This window comes from Trachemys scripta, chromosome 2 (assembly GCF_013100865.1).
Source record: "Trachemys scripta elegans isolate TJP31775 chromosome 2, CAS_Tse_1.0, whole genome shotgun sequence".
In the NCBI taxonomy this organism is placed as follows: Eukaryota; Metazoa; Chordata; order Testudines; family Emydidae; genus Trachemys; species Trachemys scripta.
In genome coordinates, this window is record NC_048299.1 from 42,070,355 (window position 1) to 42,090,018 (window position 19,664).

Sequence of the window (19,664 nt, forward strand, 5' to 3'; positions counted from 1 at the left end):
TCAGCTCAGTACTAATGTGGACACGAGAACGAATGGATATAAATTGGCCATGGGGAAGTTTAGGCTTGAAATTAGACGAAGGTTTCTAACCATCAGAGGGGTGAAATTTTGGAACAGCCTTCCGAGGGAAACAGTGGGGGCAAAAGACCTCTCTGGCTTTAAGATTAAGCTAGATAAGTTTATGGAGGGAATGGTTTGATGGGATAACGTGATTTTAGTCAATTAGTCAACAACGTACCATCGCTGGTAAATAGTATCAATGGTCAATGAGGGTCTGGCTGGAGAATCTTGCCTGCATGCTCGGGGTTCTACTGATCGCCATATTTGGGGTCGGGAAGGAATTTTCCTTCAGTGAAGATTGGCAGAGGCCCTGGAGGTTTTTCGCCTTCCTCCGTAGCATGGGGCGGCGGTCGCTAGCTGGAGGAGTCTCTGCGACTTGAAATCTTTAAATCACAGGATTTGGGGACTTCAACAGCTGAGTTAAGGGAAAGGGGGTGGGTCAGCTTTTGTGGCCTGCATCATGCGGGAGGTCAGACTAGATGATCATAATGGTCCCTTCTGACCTTAAAGTCTATGAGTCTAAATACATCTGTTAGTCTTAAAGGGCTCTCTTTAAATAAGTAAATTAATTTAAATAAGTAAGTTAATTATATTTTTATTTCTCTTCATTTTTCCATTATTTAGTTATTTTAGTTTAGAAACTTAAAAAGAACATATCTCCAAATCTCTAGGTTTCTTTGCCATCAATTAGAAATAAAATCTTATGTCCCTATTCAAGAAAGCATCTCTATATAGGAAAGCAGCTAAGCACAACCTACCAGAAGTTTAAGTCCCAATGAAGTCAAATAGATCAAGATCAAATTCCTAAGTAGAGATGGACTTAAGTATGTGCATTAGTGCTTTCCTGAATTGGAATCTAAATCAGTGAAATCATTCCGAAAAGCCAGTTTCTCTCAATAGCTAAACACCAGTGAACAAAAAGAAAAAATGAGACATCTCTCTCCAAACCACCTCAACCCTTTCCAAATGCCTGTTCAAAAGGAGGGGTTTTGAACTATGCCCAGAAGTTCAAAAAATTCAAGTTATTTTGGACCAGAGGGATTGGGGAAGGGGGAGAGGAGAAATAGAAAAGGGATGGAGCAAATTCCAAAGCCAAGAGGCCTTCACAAAAATGGCTGCTCTCTGTCTCTGATATATCAATAGAGACCCAACTCAAGTCCCTTCATTGATCACAGCTGCAGCAATATGCCAGAGGGAGATAAGTTGGTCTCTCAGGTAAGCAAGTTCTTGGCTTTTTAGTGCTTTAAAGGTAAAACCAACCCTTAGACTCCAGGAGGCCAGTACAGATCATGGAGCACTGGTGTCATGTGTTCATGGTACAATTCTACTTACATATGCTGACTGCTGCATTCTACCTCACCACACTAATTCTAACCTCAAGACCGGAGTTGTGGGTACTTGCCCTTCAACTCCTCTGCTGCACTGGCATTGGGAACATTGGGAATTGTCATACCCTCATATAGTCAGAAAACACTAACTGCTTTGTTGTCCCTGATTAGGTGACCAGCAGCTGCTCTGCCTGTTTGCTACAGATGGCCCTTCTTCAGTTATGGTGCAGTAGAGCCTGGTACTGAGCTAATAAAGAGGCTGTGTTTCAAATAAGACTTTAACCGAAAGTCCTGTCTTCCCATCTGTAACAGCTCTCAATAAACAGTGCTACAGTATCTGCAGTAACTGCCCATGACACTACAGTGTACAGTAGTGATGCTGCTGTAGTTCAGGTCATTACTGCACAGTACTGGAGTATTTTTAAGGAAGCTATTCATGTAGGGAGAAACTCACTGCTGCTCAGAGGACCAATAGAAACCCTACACACCACTCAAGTCAGCTCTCAAAATATAGCTTGACTCCAATGTAAGTGGTGCATTGATCTTTTACTGACCTTCTGCACAAAGGTGGATTTCACCCATAATAAAGAGAGGCTGTCAGCTAGGCTAAAACTTCACATTACTGTGATAGATTTAAAAATCCAATTGATTTTTGGGAACTGAAATGTGAATTCCAAGCTAAGAGGCATAAACTGAGGTGGAAGTCCCTTGAAATTAAAATTCTCTATGCTGCACTGAGCTCCCCTTCTCATGACCTCTTCTTATTTATAATCTAAAACAAACACCCATTTTATTTTCTATGCAGGGGGAGTAATTTGCAAGAATTAGAAGCTTAACTGAAGGGCTGCTTTTCGGCTGTATGCAGTAGGATCATAGTCAGTGATTGCTGGAAGGGTAGGGGCTTTCTAGGGCTGCAACCTGGAGGGATAAAGGACAGTTCCTCTCTCCTTGCTCCCCGGAAGTTTCCAGAACCTGGCCTAGTTGATTTGGTTAGGTGCTAGGTAGAGGATTGGCACCCTGTAAATTAGATTTTAAAATCCAAATGTTTGTGTATTTCAAGGTCACATGTCCTGGCCTTGAAAAGTAAAAGACAACACAATTATAGGCAGAAGACTTATTTATTCAACTCCCAAGCTCATGTGGAATAGGAGTTTTGTCACATTAAATAGCAATAAAGTTTGGCCACTACTTTTCTGGACTAGATTCTGTTAAATTTTTGACAAAAAGTGTAGCGGAAAACCTGACCTGTGTAGATTTAGGTCAGAATTTTTTTCTGGTTCTCTTCTCTGCTTCCATTATTGCGGTTTCACAATTCCATGTGAAATTCTTTTAAAAAGTCTAATCCAGCTTTAGAGATAGTAAAAGTGTCAGAGAGATTCTCTAGACTGAAAATGGAGAATACAGACCGAACTGGTAAAATATCTTCAAATGAAATGATTGTTTTAAGTGCACACACAGTTTTTGAGTTAGTGTTTTTAAATGGGTGCACTGCATGGCACTGATAATTGTAGCTGAGATTTTCGGTCTGTATTTAGTCACAGACCCAGGATTGCCCAGACCATATTGGAGGCCATTTTTGAAAATTTTGGCATTAGTACTGAATGTGTGTTGCATGCTGATAGTAAGGATATGGGCCCCAAAGTTAACAAGCTGTTTCAGGGGTACAGTTCACTCACTGGTAATAAAGTAAAAGATTTAAGGGTGAAAAAGCATAGACAAGTCCAGCACTTGAAGTAGACCAATTTAAGAGCAGTTAACTATTTATTTACAAGATTATAGAGCTGGGAACATTTGACCACTCTAGTAATCTGACTGGCAGGCTGGATATCTCTTAAGTGCTTTATAGTGGTAGTGGCATACAGGATAAATCATGCACATCAAAAAAAAAAATCCACTTCCTTCATATCCCTGTTGCTGAAGTATAGAGTTTTTCCTTGAAGGATCCCTCACTCTTTCAGTCCAGGGTCTGTACCAGCTTTTGACAGCATAGATCCAAACCAACCCCACCCCAACGCTGGCCTGGAAACTTCATTATAGGAGAGATTAGGGCAACAAAATTATTACAACCTGCCTTCTGCTAGGAGCCGAAGAGGGCAGCTGCCAGCATAAAGGTGCTTGGGAGAGCTCCCAGGGCCCGATGGGAACTTCTTGTTAAAATTCTACCACCAAACCAATTGGAGGTTTGGGTTGATTTTCCTGCTTTGGATGTATTTATACATCTCCAGATACTGCAGTAAAAAGAGGAAAAAAAGCCATTTACATGTGTTTTGTAGCATGATTAAAATAGTAAAAAAGGACTTAGCCTAGATCTTTATTTCAGTTTTTCATCATTTCTATTTAGATAGAAATTATCAAACCCTCTGGTTCACTAATCACCCTTTTTTTTTTTTAAATCAATGGAATTTGTTTAAGGACTACAGCCAAAAATTTAAAACCTGGGTGCCTAAAGTTAGTCTTTACATCTGTATTTAGGCACTTTTTGGAAGTGTTGACGATCACCCAGAAATCCCATTGAAATCAATGGTGCCCCAATTCAGCAAAGCATCGGAGCACATGACTAACTGTAAGCATGTGCACAAGTCCCATTGGTTTCATGCTTAAGTGCTTTTTCTGAATCAGGACCTGAGAGCTATAGTTGCTCAGAACTAAAGATGAACAACTAATGAATTTTCTGGTATAGGGGCCAAACTAAAAAACATTTTTTTAATTGTTTAGATTTGAATCAAAATAATTTTTTCCAAAATTTTGCTGCATTGAAATCTAAAAATAAATAAATAAATATTTGGCCAAATTTGACATCAAAACACCATTTAAAATCAAAACTATTTAAAATTAAAACATTGAAACAAAAGAGCAAGAAACTCGCCATATAAGATATTTAATTTTCTCCTGACTTTTACATCTGTAGCCTTTTATAGTGTTAGTTGATAAGTCATGAAAAAAATAGCATAATTAGGCAAAGTTGACCATTGTTATTTTCTTCATATGCCCAGTGCTGAAGACTTATTACAACAAGTTTTCTTCTGCTAGAAAACTAGGTCTTGAAGTAAAAGCCTTCGGAAGATTCTAAGGAACGCTTCATGAATCTAGCTCATTTGTAGCCTGTGGAAATAAATTATTGGGGAGTTTTTATTAGCAGCACTGCATTTGTGTACTTGAAGATTCCATTTTGTAGTCTTCCTGTGATGTCACCTAGTTTTTAAAAAGCGCTGATCAGAAATATTGTAACCTCACAAACTGAGGGAAGCAGGCTGAAGTCATTTGACAGAGGTTGTATTCGTATGTGTCATTCAGCATGTCACTTAGAAGAGCTGGATTTAAAACATAGATGGAAAGATATAATTTGACGGTTAGCTACACCGGGTCACGTAAAACAAATCATGTTCAGAGGCTTTAAACTTTCTCATTATAACAAAAAAACGACTTGTGTTTCATTGTTATGAGTGAGCGTGGCATCCTACAGGTCAGGGACTGATGGCACTAGCTTGGGCTAGGCATCGGAGAAACAAGACCTGTACACATTTCCCCACTCATCTCTCAAATTGGATTCCCCAGACCCTTTTCTTGTTCTAATCCAGAATCTCTCAGACCAAACCCCTTAATATCTTGAGCACTGAAACCAGACTTCGAAGTCTTCAGGTGCTACAGCTCTTTCCACAGCTACACTAACCGCAGCCAGCTTCTCCGTTACACCCTTTATCATCATGATTTAATCTCCCATCCAAGATGATTTTAGGTCTCTGGATTTTACATTTTTGTTTTTCTAATTTCATGTTGTCCTGTTAAGTCTAGTGGCTACACAAACAAAAACTCATGTTTCAATGTTATGAGTTTCAAAGGCGTTAGGACCTTATTCAAAACCCACTGATAGCTAGCAATCAGTAAAAGTATAGGCCCCGATTCACTGAATTCCATTCCATTGAAGACACAGTCTTAAGGAAGAGCATAACTGAACTAACAAATTTATTTGAGCATAAGCTTTCGTGGACTACAGCCCACTTCATCTGAAGAAGTGGGCTGTAGCCCACGAAAGCTTATGCTCAAATAAATTTGTTAGTCTCTAAGGTGCCACAAGTGCAGATACAGACTAACATGGCTGCTACTCTGAAACATAACTGAACTGGAACAACTAACATGCTTTAAGCCCAAGATTTTCAACCTGTGGTCCGTGGACCTCAGGGGCTCTGCAGACTATGTCTAAGGGGTCTGCGAAAGGTGACCATAAAACTAAAGTTTCAGATCCCAGAAAAGACATTCTGTTTTTCTGATCAGTCAGAAGTATGTGAATACCCCCACCTACAGATCAAAACCCAGAAGTGTTGTTGTTACCATAGAAGCCAACAGTTTAACGCCCTTTCTCACGGGTGTGACAAATGCTGTGCCAAGCACTTGCAACATTTATAGTTGAATTCTGTTCAGTCCGTTTTCAGACTAATAGACTGAAAATGGACTAACAGAATTCAACTATATATACAGACAATAGATTGTCAAAGGTGTCCGCACCTCCATTCGAAATTTCCAAACGGTTCTGCAAATGAAAAGGTTAAACACCACTTCTTTAAGCATCTTGCTGACTTGGGGCCTAATGGAAACCTGTTCCTTTGGGTAGAATAAAGGAACTGGATTTCCATAGAAAACAAAAGGACTTCCTGGAGACAGACACATTCTGTCCTTACTAGCACTATCAAGGGAATGCAGCAAAACTGAAAAGAGACACTGCTGATAAGCTGTGGAGGAACTCAAGGATCCGTGGCACGCAAGGTTTTTATATGATAGGATCATGCTTTGTCACATAAGGCTCTTGCTTGTCTACTGATATCTTTAGCAATGTTACTCTAAGACAAGTTATTTGTGTTCCGTTATCTTTTATTACTGAACACCATAGATGTCTAAGGGCAGAGTAAGATGTACAAATAATTACTCCTACCTCAGATGAGCATGTCCACTGGCTCAATGAGAAAACAGTCTGATTTCAGCTCACTTTAAGCTACTTATCACAGGAATCTTGGTTTGAGACTCAGGTATAATAATGTGCTGGACATCTGAGCACAGTCCTACTGTTACACAGGCATATATCTGGGTAATTCATTAAAGTCAGGGTAGGTATTCTGAATTTATACCTTTGTAACAGAGAGCAGACATGGCCGGTTGTCTGGGAAACTTCAGTAATGGACTGAAACAGCTGGCCATCAGCTGGCAAAAACAAGCAGTTTTGTAAATGTCTTAGCTCCAATATCAGCCAGTATCCTCAACAAACTACCCTAGTTACAGCTCCCTGTGCAGTTTTTAAAATAATTGGGAAGATCTTGTGACCAACAGGAGATCTTACGGAAATAAGTTTCGTTTTTTCAATCCCTTTCAGTATTTCTTGGAAGTATTTCTTTTAGGCAGAGCTCTCTAACTGGAAAAAATATGATAAAACCATTGGCTTTGGGAATTCAGTTGCCTTCATGGAGGATTGAACATCCTGTATGAGGCTGATTAAAATATAGAAATGCAGGGAAAAAGCTGCACTGTGTCTAAAAGAACATGTAGCTTTGGAAGTCTTTGGGTTTTTTTTAATCTTAGTTAGTATGCTTTTGATGGATCAAATTTTGAAAGTTTGATAGCGGTTAGATCAATTTAGTTTTTCACTCTGGTTAATAGTCCTATGGGGCAATCACTAAAAGTATATGTACAACTTGTTATTCTTGAATGTGCATGTTGTGAATGAAAGCCAGGGAATTGCAGCTTTTGAAGTACTGAGTAATATGGATATATATTTCATCTTTGTTGGTGGCAGATGACAAAAACTGACAGATTTCTCTGGCTCCTCTAATTTGGATGCAATTTGCAAGAGTCAGGTCATCCAAGGAAGAGGCAGTGCCAGCCAACTGGAGGGCCCAAAGCAGGAATATTTTGCCCCTCCCCCCCGCACACACATAATAAAAAAGCAAATAAAGGGCACCCTTGAGCTGCTCAGGGACTTAAGCAATTGCTTAGTCTGCTTATGCTTAGCACCGGCTCTGCTCCACGGTTCATATTTGGGGATGATTTAGACTATCAGAGATAGGGGTGTGGACGGGAGGAACTCCATTTTTTTGGTCAAGAAAGGCTTTTGACTCTCCTACCATATGTGTATATAAGAACTTTATGCTGTTATTTTGAGATTAATTAACAATACAGTTTGTTAAATATTTTGCTTCCACTTGAAGTTGAACCTTAGATCTATAAAAAGTAGCTCATAGCTTAGACAACAGCAAAATATGTATGTTAGCAACAGATATTAACCTGTAGTTCTCCAATAACTTTCAGTATGTTTAATTAAAGAATTGCATTCCTTGGACTGTGGGATCATCCTGCACTGCTTGCAGTGTGGGTTACAAACAAAACGAAGGTAGACTGTAGAACATAGAATTCAGTTCCAGTGTCTCAAGTTCAAGTCCCATGTTGCTTAGCACTGTAACTATGTTCCTGAAGCTGTAGCCCTTTAGTCTATTTTAAAAAAAAAATAAATAAAAGGACGAAGAAGCAAATATTGGAGGGGAAAAGACTTTTCTTTAACTCAATTATATATAAACAATTTCACAGGCAAAATCTGCGTGAAGAATTTTGGAAATTGTTTTTTTAAAATACAGGCCTTCAAGTGACCAGATACCTAACTTATGTTTATATTAGATTGTGTTGCTGTGATTTTCTTTTTTTCAGAACACAGTGGGGATATAGAGTGGATAGAAATGTGTTCTAGCTGATGTAATAATTCTTCCTGGTTGATTTTGGAAGTATTATTTATTGCGGGCAAAAATGTTCAAAGTCCCAATGATGCCAATGTAAGTCCCAATGGACTTGAATGCGAATGAAAATTTTACCCTGCATCTCTATTTCCATGTTTCCTGCAGTACTACGATGAAATGTGTTTTGGAAGGTATATTCAAAAATGACAACAGGCTCCAATGCTCCATAATTAAAAATCTACAATATTCTATAGTAGTGTTTCAAAACACAGCAACTTATCATAATAGTAGTGGTGTGTCTGATTAATTACTGTTTTTTTTTTAAATGTAAGTATCTCAAATGGTCTGTAGTACTATTTTTACTATAGAGGCTGTTGAAGGTTTTAAAGACTGCATCTTAGCATATTCCAGCTAGCAGAGTTTCCTAGAAATGAAGTGAGTAATATCACTTTAAAGAATCACAGCATAGTAGATGATATCTAAGGAAGAATTTTCCTCCTTCACTGGTCAGGGGGCAGCCCTTCAAATATATAGTGGATTGTTAAGCAGCAGCCGCCTTGCACTGTAAGTAACTGTGCAGTATTTTGTTTATTACCTACTTCAAGGAAAGAAAATCTTACAGGACTCAATAGCCTGGCACACTACGGACAAGATAGAAATAATAAATAATAACCGTATTTTATCTGCAGTATTCACCATTTAAAAGTTAGCATTTCCTAAGTTGTTACAAAGTATGTCCTGTCCTAAATGTGGGGGGAGAATGGGGTCTCTTAGCTACTATGTTTCTCTGTTGGTAAAGGCTGACTTTGTAATGTGACCAACAGAATTGTCTCCAAGGTTATACCTGCCTCCCTCCCCTAACCTTGTAAACACAGAAAAGCACTACACATGCTATTTATAACATACCAGTGTGTGTATATAGAGAGATATTTCCTCTTATTTTCCCAAGACTATTAACAGATTTGGCCTGGATCCAACTCCCATTGATGCCAACCCAACAGAGAATTTCTTATTGCTGTCAGTTGGATTGGGCCCCATAATCTGAAAGTATGTTTGAAGCACACCCATATCAGAAGCAACTGCAGGAGGACAGGAAGCTGCAGCTGGCAGAGATCCAAGGACAGAGTTTCCACGTCTCTCCCAATCCATTTCCTGAGGACTGGAAGCAAAGCTGGGAGAGAGGTGATAGGCAGCACCTCCACCTCCCTATTCCCCTCAGGGACATCCCAGCCGTCAGCAGAGGGACTAATGGACCAGGAGAAAGGAACTTGAGATCCTGGGAGAAGGGAGGTCTAATGAATGGTTGCGGGAAGTAGGACTGGTTGAGGTATCTAGCACCTTTCTACATTGCATAATTTAAGCAAAATGAATGCATTAATTCTGACTTTTTTTCTCTTCCAGTGTTAGCATGTCTGCCCTGGGTTCTCTTTTACAGTGTTCACCGTCTACCAGCATAGCTCTGCTGGCATACAGTGGGGGAGGATTCCAGACCATACCCACACTCCCTCTTTGGGAAAGCTAGAGCTTCCAGCACTGTCTCTATCACCCTAAGGGCTTGTCTACAGGTAGAGTGGTGCAGGTCAGTATAACCGAGTCCCTCAGAAGTGTGATGCCAATGTAAGTTTGTAGTGTAGACCTGGCCTAACTCTTCCCAGTCATATGCCGGAAGCTGATTTACAGCTGCTGCCCCTATGAAGCTGCTCCTGTAGGGAGGGGAAGATGGTTCCTTTTGTCCTGTCTCACCTCTAGCTCACCTGCACTAGCAGGATATGGACCATAATTTATCCCTATGTTTTATTCTCAGATTCACAGTTCACCCTCATAATTATCACAAAGCAAAATCTCTGTTACTGGACTTATACATGGCATTTGCCTTATTACTTTTCTTGGCAGTAATGGAAAACTATTTTAATTTAGCCAGTCAGATACTAAGGTCTGGTCTATACTACCCGCCTGAATCGGCGGGTAGAAATCGACCTCTCGGGGATCGATTTATCGCGTCCCGTCAGGACGCGACAATCGATCCCCAAATCGGCGCTCTAACTCCACCAGCGGAGGTGGTAGTAAGCGCCGCCGACAAAAAGCGGCAGAAGTCGATTTTGCCGCCGTCCTCACAACGGGGTAAGTCGGCTGTAATACGTCGAATTCAGCTACGCTATTCACGTAGCTGAATTTGCGTATCTTAAATCGACTCCCCGCTGTAGTGTAGATGTACCCTAAAAGTGCTATCTAACTATAGGGCTGGCATAAGATTAATATTTATTGCATTTACTGGAAAAAATAATTACCACATAGGATTTAGCATTCATTCATAGCATAAAGGAAACAGCTGTTTCTCAAAATTGCTTCTTTTTTATTGATTAAATTAAATTTGTGGACATTCCTGTTCAGAGAATAAGCAAATTAAAATAATTGTGACAATAATATTATAGGTCAAAATGAAAACTTTAATTCATAGCTAGGGAAAATTGCTTTTCCAGTGACATAGCTGGACTTTCAATACCTAATGTTTAGAAGGATTTCATATCTGACCGTTCATATATACACCTCTACCTAGATACAACGCTGTCCTCAGGAGCTAAAAAAAATCTTACCGCGTTATAGGTGAAACTGCATTATATTGAACTTGCTTTGATCCACCGGAGTGCGCAGCCCCACCCCCCTAGACCACTGCTTGACCACGTTATATCCAAATTCATGTTATATTGGGTCATGTTATATCGAGGTAGCAGTGTATTTTGAAAATGGCCAAATTACAAGGTGCATGGAATGTCAGCTTTTGCACTTGGAGTAATCATATTGTATTCTATTAAAGATATCAAATTTCTCTCTCCATTTTAAATGTCTTTTGTTGTTGAAAGGCAAAGTAAGCAGCACAGAGAGTTAACTTATCAGAGGGAATATTGAGAGATCAAGCATCCAAAGAAATAAGATTACAGCAAGCTTTAAAATAGTGAAAACAGTACATGAACAGACTTGGACCATTTCAAGGTAAAAGCAAAGCACCCCCTTAAATCTTCTATATTGGTTCAGTATAACAGTCATTGTGGGTCACAGCCCTCCTGTTCTCCAAGCAGACAGACATTTAATGTATAAATATTTCAGAACAGTATCCTTTGTCTGTCAAATCCCCATCATCTCAGACTTCTTGACCAGGATAATTGCATACCTGATTCAATGAGTGAAATCCTGGCTTGATTGAAATCTATGGGAAAATACCTCTGTTCCACTTGGTAGAACTTTCTTCTGGGTGCCATCCCACCAGGCAGGTCTACAACATCTAGTGGCACTAACCTGGTGCTTGCTCTCTCTCTCTCTCTCTCTCTCTCTCTCTCTCTCTCTCTCTCACATAACTGAAAAATTGTACCCAACACTGAGAGTACACGTATATGGTATTCACTGCACTGGAAAAAAAGCATACATCTAGAGAGACAACAGAAGGAGCACCATTAAGAGAAGCACCTGCTGCCCTAACTTCTCTTCCAGATGCATCAGAATCAAACAAAATATTGTTTATATTATGATATATAAATAATAAATAGTGGTTGCAATTATTAAGCATGCTATAAAAACTGTTGTGATATTTAGATTATTATTATGCACCTTTTATCAAGCATAGTATTTTAACAATACTCTGAATTGCATTTGGATATTTCTATATTTAACAGGTTGCTGTTATTGTTATTAATAAAATGATGGTGAACAAGACTCTTCAAAATTTCAGCAGTAGAAGTTTGAGTACCAGAATGTGCTGTAAGATTTATTTGTAACTTTAAAATGTGTATGATTTGCTCTGTAAGCCACTACTATTAGAAAGCACTTAAAGAATTTTCAGTCAGCTAGCCTATAAAATCACTGGCTCCAATTAACACATCTGATACTGTAATTTTGAAGAGAGTGGCTCTTTCAGGGTATGTAGCTGACAGCCTCAGTGGTTCTCAAACTAGAGCTGCTGCTTGTTCAGGGAAAGCCCATGGAGGGCCAAGCCGGTTTGTTTACCTGCCACATCTGCAGGTTCGGCTGATCACGGCTCCCACTGGCCATGGTTCGCCGCTCCAGGCCAATGGAGGCTGCAGGAAGGGCGACCAGCACGTCCCTCGGCCCATGCCGCTTCCTACATTAAGGGTTTTTAAAGACACATTGTACTACAGCCAATTCACATTTTCAGAGACGCTTAGGGGCCTACATTGCTGCCATTATTCCCTCTTCTACAGAGAATCATAAAAATGTAGAGCTGGAAGGGACTTTAAGAAGTCATCCTGAATCCCTGTGCTGAGGCAGGATCAAGTACAGACCATCTCTGACCAGTGTTTTTCTAACCTCTTCTTAAAAATCTCCAATGACAGGGAGTTTCACAACTTAGAAGCCTATTCTGGACATTAACTAATAGTTATAGTTAGAAACTTTATTCTAATATTGAACCTAAATCTGCCTTGCCACACATTACTTCTTGTCCTACTTTCAGTGCAGGGCCGGCTCCAGGCACCAGCAAAGGAAGCAAGTGCTTGGGGTGGCCAATAGAAAGGGGCGGCACGTCCGGGTCTTCGGCGGCAGGTCCCTCAGTCCCTCTCTTTCTCTTTGAGCTGCCGCTGAAGAGGAAGAGAGGGCGTGAAGGACCCACCACCGAATTGCCGCCAAAGAATGAAGTGGCGCAACTGAGCTACCGCCGAAGTGCCACCGATCGGCTGTGGGGGTTTTTGTTTGTTTGTTTGATCCTTCACCGTTTGAGGCGGCAAAAAAGCTGGAGCCGGCCCTGTTTCAGTGGACATGGAGAATGACTAATCAACTATGTTAAGGGCTATTACAAACAAGATGGCTGAGACTGTTTATCAGGTCCCCTCCTCAGTCTTCTTTTCTTAAAGCTAAACATGCCCCGTTTAACTTTTCCTCATAAGTCAAGTTTTCTAAATCTTTTATCATTTTTGTTGCTCACCTCTGGACTCTCCAATTTTTCCACATCTTTCCCAAAGAGTGGCCTCCAGAACTGGATACAATACTCCATCAAAGGCATCAACAGTGCCAAGAAGAACAGGACATTTATCTCAAATGGCTTACATACAACTCTCCTGTTAATACACCCCAGAATGATATTAGCCTTTTTCACAGCTGCATCACATTGTTGGCTCATATTCAATTTGTGATCCATTGTAATTCTTTTCTTCAGTGCTACCAGCTAGCCAGTTATTCCCCATTTGTAATTGTTTATTTCATTTTTCCTTCCTAAGTGAACTACTTTGCACTTTATTGAATTTTATCTTGTTGATTCCAGACCAATTCTCCAATTTGTCATAGTCATTTTGAATTCTAATCCTGTTCTCCAAGGTGTTTGCAGACCCCCCTCTCCCTCTAACCCTGCTTGGTGTCATTCACAGATTTTATCAGCACACTCTCCATTGCATTATCCAAGTTATTAATGAAAACATTAACTAGTACCAGACACAGGATTGACCCCTGCAGGACCCCACTGGATACGCCCACCCAGTCTGACACAAACCATTGATAACTATTCACTGAGTCTAGTCTTTCAGCCAGTTGTGCACCCACCTTATAGTAATTTCATCTAGACCACATTGCTCTAGTTTGCTTATAAGAACCTCATGGTGGAACTGTGTCAGAAGTCTTCCTAAAATCAAATATATACGCAATATAGTATTTTCCTAATAGTGTGTTCACTCCCTGCTGTTAAGGGGAGTAGGAGGCCGAGGAGGGAAAGGCAACCCTTTTAAACATACAACTGATTATTGCAAAAGGAAACTTTTTACCTGCAGTTCACTGTCACAGCATTGTCATTTAAGAGTTTCTCCCAGTCCTATTTTATTATTAGTATCTCCATATTATACAGCACCTTTATAGTTAGAGACCAAACACTCAGCTGCTTGTAAAACTGTGATTTATATTATTATGAGGGGTTTTAAACCTTGTTTTGGGTTAAGTTAAAACCTCATTTAAACTCATGTGTGATGTACCCTTCTTTTAAGATTGCTATAAGAGACAGTTAAGGGGACATACCTAAAACAAGGCATTACACAGTCTGCCTAGAAACTAGCACCATGTGGGCAGAGGGTTCCACTGGCTATTGTTCTGACCAGGGGAGTGTCTACATCAGTGGTTCTCAAACTAGGGCTGCCGCTTGTTCAGGAAAAGCCCCCTGGCGGGCCAGGCCGGTTTGTTTACCTGCCACGTCTGCAGGTTCGGCCAATCGCAGCTCACACTAGCTGCGGTTCGCGCTCCAGGCCAATGGGGGCTGCGGGAAGCAGCACGGGCTGAGGGATGTGCTGGCCGCTGCTTCCCACTGCCCCCATTGGCCTGGAGCGGTGAACCGTAGCCAGGGGGGGCCGTGATTGGCCGAACCTGCGGACATGGCAGGTAAACAAACTGGCCCAGCCTGCCAGGGGCTTTCCCTGCACAAGCGGCGAACCAGCTTTGAGAGCCACTGGTCTATAGTATGGAAAGAGTTGAGCGGGAGCCAGACAAGAAGCAGAAAGGAAGGAGACTCAGAGGCAGCAAGAAAGCCAGACAGTAGTCCGTAATCACAGTGTGAGCCTTGAAGAGGCCTACAGGGAGCTTTTAGGTCTGAAGCTTGCTAAAGAGGCTTGGGGCTGTAAACAAAGAAGCTATCCCCTGGTTTTGAGTCCTCCTGTGTTTGCAAAAGCAGGACTTTGCACATTCCTTGTAAATAAACAAGGCTACAGCAAAAGGAAATACTAGACTCCATCATCAGTTTATGACAAAATGGGCTTGTCATTAAAACCTGGATTTGATCACCTCTATGTTTCAGGAAGTTTGCATATGGATCAGAACTTTGCAGCCCAGGCCCTGTGGTCTGTAATTTAAATGTAGACTAAAAGATAATGTTTGAAATGTGACAGACATGGACATTTACACACAGGTTTTGTGATAGCTAATGAATATAAATTGCCATCCCAGCTGCAATTAGAGCTGAACAAATAATTGATTTTCTAGTTTTGGTTCATTTCTAATAAAGTTGAATTTTTTCCCCTTTGGCAAAGCAAAAAACAAACAACCCAATTGGTTTGGGTCAAATGATATGTTTCATATGTAGATTTGAATCAACATTTTCTACATCTTTCATTTAGAAAATGCTAATTAGTTTCAACAATTCATTTTAGTTTTGAAAATGTTGAAACAAACCATTTTGATATTTCCACATTTTTATTTTCAGCAGAAAATATTGTCCGAATTTAACTCAAATTAACAAACAGTTTAGACACCCCCAAAGTGCCTTTTTTGGGGGGGAAAAGTCACCCAACGCTAGTTGTAATTACCACCATTACATCATTTTTCATCACTCAGGGTAAATTCTGTGAGTTCTTTTGTATTCACAGTCTCAAGCTAAGTAAAATTATTATTCTAATCAGAACCACTGTACCCAGGACCATAAAGTTGTCTTCCATATAAATTGGCTGGAGAGCCTATTGTGTTTGAATAAAGTCCTCCATTAGTAAGATAAAAATCTACAGTTGAAGTAATTTGGCAGTTGGTTGAAGAATTTTTAATTCCTGCTCTCCTCCAAATATGTTAGTGTGACGGGTCTGGCACCGCAGCGCACCTTTGGGGCAGGGGAGGGTGGGGTGCCAGGGACTCGCCTCTCAAGTTTCCCGTCCTGCCTTCTTTAAGGGCGTCCCAATGGGGTCTAATGGCAAGTTCCCACATGCTTGCCCCGAGTATCAGGGCAGCGTGGCCCAATGGCCAGAGTCCATATAACCCACCCTGAGTATCAGGGCAGTGTGGCCCAATGGCTAGAGTCCATCTTTCCCCCTCTCAGGCGGGGAAGTGTCACCTAATGGTCAGAGGAGTAGGGGGACCTGGGCCCACCCTCTCCACCAGGTCCCGACCCAGGGCTCACCTAGTGGCGGGGTTCCCCTTGCCGTTGGCTTGGTAGGGATCCGCCCACAACATGCCGAACATCAGTGCTGCTTTTGACCCTAAAGTTCCCCTGGGTCACTTCCTACCCTCAACGTCGCATTCTCCACTCCAGGGGGGGGTTCCGGTCCATTTCCCTCTGTCGTGTCCTCCATCTGGGACGCAGGGTACGTGCCGGCTGGGCTGGATCCTGGAGCGTTGGCTGTCCCTCCTCAGGAGCTGATTGTGTGCATCCTTCTCCTCCAGTGGTCAGCCCAGACTGAGCAGTTTTGCAGGCTTTTATACCTTGTGTCCAGTTGGAGCATGCCCAGCAGGGCTTCCGGGGCGGGGCTTCCTCTGCCAGGAAGGAAGGGTTAATCCCTGCGGCGCCAGTGCGGGGCCGCTCTGCCCGGTCTCTGTTAGCCAATATTTAGCTCAATTTTAAATGACTGTTTAGTAGAGTAATACTCCTTTTCTTATTCTTAATACTCTTTTGTAGAAAGCAATTTCCTATATCATAACACATATTGGAAATACACATACAATTATTTAAGTGAAAGTTTTGTTTCTCCCCCATTCTTATAAACCATGCCAGTTTTGGATCCAACATAATTGTACCCAATTTGCTCAAGTGGAATCTAATTTCAGCAGGTTCCTGTTCCTAACACAGGCATTGCAATGCAAATGAAGCCAGTGGGACTGTCTCTATTAACTTCAATAGGAGTTGGATCAGACCTAATATCACTGGTGCAGCTACTAGCTGGGCTACATTAGGTCTGCAAAGTTGTTTTTTAAAAATACCATGAAGTTTACTGCAATATTTTTGTGCGGAATTTCAAACCTACAAGAGTGTGCCTTTACATTAACTTTTGTGAAATCATTGAAAGCGTGTTCTGTAACTTGTGAGATTGGCCCATGCAATCTTCCTGATCTCCATTCAGAAATCAGAGTATACACACCTTCCCCATTCAACTGCTTTGGCATGTATTCAGCAAATTAACTTTACTATTGGCAATATTCAAATGTTTGACTGTCCACTGAGAGGTCATTTTGAAATCACTAAATAAGTATGACTTTCAAAATGCAAATCTTAGGCCAAACATACAATTCAAAATTCACATTACTGTTAACTATATGCAAGTTATCAAGAAAAGAAACAAGAATAACAACATGGCTTACAAAATAACTCAAATCATGAATTGCAAAGTTTGAGTACCTGCAGTGAGTGGTTTGTGAATGAACAACAGACCACAGATAAAATGCATGAATAATTCTAAGTAATAACTACTTTGCAGAAATTTGCTACTTGTTCACAGGCAATTTGTGACCAATAAAGAAATGAAATGTCAAATAAATTACCCTATGAATTGTTCTTCTAGCTTGAGTAATGACACCGGAGATCAGTGGGCTTGGCCTGTTGATTATCGAAGGAGACAAGAGGCAGGGTCTTGTCTATGAGCTCCTACAGCCTTGTCTAACATGGATCTGTTCTACCTTGGTTGTACATCTGTGGCTTCCTTCAGGGCAAGACTCAACTGTGTTTCCTTTTTTTTAGTTTGGTTGGTAGGTTTTACATTGTTTGTTTATTTGCTGTTGCGTAGGTCGCAGTGGGGGCTTTTGCTAGACTCCTTGATTTTGATGGACAACTTACTTTATTTCATGTAATTTTGCTTTTAATTTTGTTTTTAAGGCTTCCAGTGGCCTTTGGGCACATGTGCTCAAAAATTACAATGCATTAGTGCTACTATACTGTATTCTAAAAATGTCATCAGAACCCAGTGTGAAATATGTGGCATTAATGTCATCCAGCGCATTATAAAGTGTACAAAGTTATTAACAGAAGACCTATAACTAGTGATGGGCCGCGGGGGGCAAAACTTTAAAAGCTCTAAGTTTCAGTTCCAATAAGCACCCAGAATGCTTACCCAAATGATATCTGAACTATCCAAACCATTTAGGGCTGAACATTTGCCTAGGAATTTTAAAAGAGAAGTTTATCTTGAGTGAGATGTGTGTACAGTAACTCCTCACTTAAAGTCATCCCAGTTAACGTTGTTACATTGCTGATTAATTAGGGAACATGCTCGTTTAAAGTTGTGCAATGCTCCCTTATAACATTGTTTGGCAGCCACCTGCTTTGTCCACTGCTTGCAGGAAGAGCAGCCCGTTGCAGCTAGCTGGTTGGAACCAGGGTGGAGCCAGAAGCGCCACCAGCTTTTCTGCCACCCTACGCGGCGGAAGGTCCCGCCCCAAAATGCCACCCCCCCACAGAGGCAGCGGAAGGTTTTGCCGCCGAAATACTGCCGCAATCACCGCCCCCCAAATCGCAGCGCCGTAGGTGACCACCTAGGTCGCCTAATGGATTGCACCGGCCCTGGGTGGACTGGCAGCCTCCTATCAGCTCCTCGCTCCCTAAGTTCCCTGTGCTGCAGCCACCTAGCAGGCTATCAGTTGTGGGCAGTTCAGCTGTCCCTCCCCCCATTGCCATGTGCTGCTTCTGCATTCTGCCTTGGAGCTGCTCCCGGGAGCCTCCTGCTTGGGAAAGAGGGAGCTAATGTCAGAGTGCCCCCTCCCCTCCTGCTCCTGCCCCCCGCTTACCCCTTCTCCATATAGAGCAGGGTGGGGACACAGCAAGGCTCAGGGCGGAGAGAGCTTGCTGGCCGCAGCTGCTTTCTCAACTTCCTGATATACTTTAAAAGACAATGTACTTAGAGTGGTGTCAGCGTACTTAAAGCGGCAATGTGCATCTCTCTCTCTCTTCCACACAAAGGGTATGTGTCTTTGTCTGCCATGCTGTCTCCCCTCCCTCCATTTGTGCTGCCTTTCAAAGTGTAAGGCTCCATTAACAACAATGTGTTAACCCTTGATGGCTCAGCTGAATGTTAGTTCATCATTTATCAGTAAGGCATTCCACCCTCTAACTTCACTACCTCAACCAAGCTTCACAATCATCATTGCTGTGTACAGTATTAAATTGTTTGTTTAAAACTTATACTGTGTGTGTATATATATACACACACACAATAGTTTTTTTTCTGGTGAAAAAAATTTCCCTGGAACCTAACCCCATCTATTTACATTAATTCTTATGGGGAAATTGGATTCGCTTAACATCATTTAGCTTAAAGTCACATTTTTCAGGAACATAACTACAACGTTAAGCAAGGAGTTACTGTACTGTAAACCAAAACTTCAGATACAAACGTCCTTCATGTATGGCTCCAGATCCAAACTCTGAGGATTTGGGTCATCACTTGAGGAATTGTTATCCCATGTAACAGGCTGTCCTGAGAATACTGTTCCAAGAGGATTTTGTGGTATTTCTGTTTCCAGTCCCTCCAGAAAATAGACTAGACTGAAAAAAGCAGAGGAAACCAAAAATGAAATTGAACTCTAGTAGGGAAAAAAAAGTTAGCCTAATGTTTTTGAAACCTCAGATAAGGTTCAGTTCTGGATTCTTTCTATGATGTCACAGAGCAGGTAATTCCAAGATAATGTTGTTGTTTAAATGTGCTCTTTATGGTAACAGAGATTATCTTTTGAAAATAAATATTTCACTACTGTTGCTAAGATACTCTTTCCACTGGAATTCTTTATTCTCTGTCTTCTAATTGAAAGTCAATGTAGTGTAAATAACTAAACAATGTCTTATTATTAGGCCCAAGGAACCAAACCTGATTAGAATCCACTGTAGACTTTC